Source organism: Mirounga leonina, unplaced genomic scaffold (genome assembly GCF_011800145.1).
Source record: "Mirounga leonina isolate KUSES-001 unplaced genomic scaffold, KU_Mleo_1.0 Mir_91, whole genome shotgun sequence".
NCBI lineage: Eukaryota > Metazoa > Chordata > Mammalia > Carnivora > Phocidae > Mirounga > Mirounga leonina.
Window position 1 is genome coordinate 41,989,737 of NW_023270839.1, and position 1,630 is coordinate 41,991,366.

The 1,630-nt window shown below is 56.1% G+C and overlaps 1 non-coding gene across 1 annotated transcript; it reads right to left on the reverse strand.

Moving 5' to 3' along the window:
• Nucleotides 1-692: 692 nt before the first annotated feature.
• Nucleotides 693-799, reverse strand: LOC118003817. The gene has a single exon (XR_004677432.1). It is a non-coding gene; the product is annotated as a U6 spliceosomal RNA (small nuclear RNA).
• Between the last annotated feature and the right edge of the window lie 831 nt (nt 800-1,630).

A 1,630-nucleotide genomic window follows, 5' to 3' on the forward strand; every position in this document is an offset into this window, starting at 1 on the left:
ATTTCAAAACACATTGATAAAGTCAGCGCAGGAAATCTGAACTTTACTGGACTTTCCCCCGCTTCCCATCTTACTAAGTAGGACTGTACTTTTTGCAATCATTACATGGGGGCAGGGTCCCGATCTTTTCCGGGCCTGTGCCTCCAAAGGTCTCGTCGGGCCTTGCGGCAGCCACTTACTAATTATATGATCATGGCCAGGGTGCTTTACCTCCCGGGGTCTCCTGTAAAATGCTGACAATAGTACTCACAAGGCAGGGCTGTCAGGAATACTGAGCTATTGGAAGCCCCTGGCACATGGTAGATGCTTAAGAAGGAGTGGGCATTATTATGTTTTTAAGATTCAGAGGCAGCATGAGGAGTCTTGCTTGTTACGTGTCCTGTTACAGTCCCCTCGGGTCTATTTGAGCACTAGGGTCCTGTTATGTTTTGGACCTGAAGCGGGTTAACTTTGGCAAATCCGTTTCCTTAAGTGTAAGGTTCCGTAGGACTCAGGATAGTGCAGGGGGAAGCAGGGGCAACACCGGGAAAGATCAAAGCCTGGGGTCAGGCGTAAAAAGCAGGGCAAAGGGAGAATCTAAGCCCCACCTCCTCTCATTGAATCTCCTGGGACTACAGCTTCCTTTGTGTGAAAGGAAAGATAAAACCTGTAGGTTCAAAGTGTTTGCACCCAGGAGTAGGTAAACTCTGGTGTAAAATATGGAACGCTTCACGAATTTGCGTGTCATCCTTGCGCAGGGGCCATGCTAATCTTCTCTGTATCGTTCCAATTTTAGTATATGTGCTGCCGAAGCGAGCACGATTCTAAGGCTTTCTCAGATAATATATAAAGCTAGGAACCGCGATACTTTTACAGTTATGGTGACTATGCTGCGCGCTTTTCAAAATCCCAAATATCCAAGGCATTATGACTGTTTGTACCTCGTACATACAGTAATGGTATCTTTGTGATTACGGCCAAATTAAGTCTAACTGTGTCCCTAACCTCCCAACGTCGTGTATGCAAATGAAGGGACCATGGGAAATTGGCCCTCGGGCCGCCCGACCTCTGCGCGCCCCCGGAGGGCGCCGGGAGCACGTTCGGTCACGTGGTGCGCGCGGCTCGCGCGCCTGTTCCGCGCCGGCCGGATTGGGCCCCCAGGGGTCGCGCGCCGGGCTCCTCCGCGAACGCGGTGGCGCAGTGGCCCCTGACACAACGGGGGCGGGGCCAGGGCCTTTGGCTGGGGGCGAGGGGGGAGGGGAGGGACCATGATGAACTTCGGGGTCCGAGGCCCCGAAGCGGCTGCGAGCGGCCGGTCGGGTCGTCCCCGCTCCAGGACCCGTGACCCCGGCGAGAGTTGGAACCACGGACCGTGAACCGGAAGGGGCTGGGCAGGGTGGCCGAGGGCTGCAGCGCGGCGGGGTGGGCCACGGTGCGCCGCTGCTTCCCCTGGGGTGCTCGGGACCCGCGCCCCGTGCTTGGAGCCAAGGGCGGGGGGTATGCTTTGGGGCCCAGGCTTTCCATAGTGTGACTCAGGGTGTGGCATCCTGGGAAAGGTCACCGTGCTTTGGCCCAGCACTGGGCCGGGCCCTTAACCCGACCCGTGTCCTTCCCCTCGATTTGCAGGTTAGAAAACAAGCTCTGGTTGGTT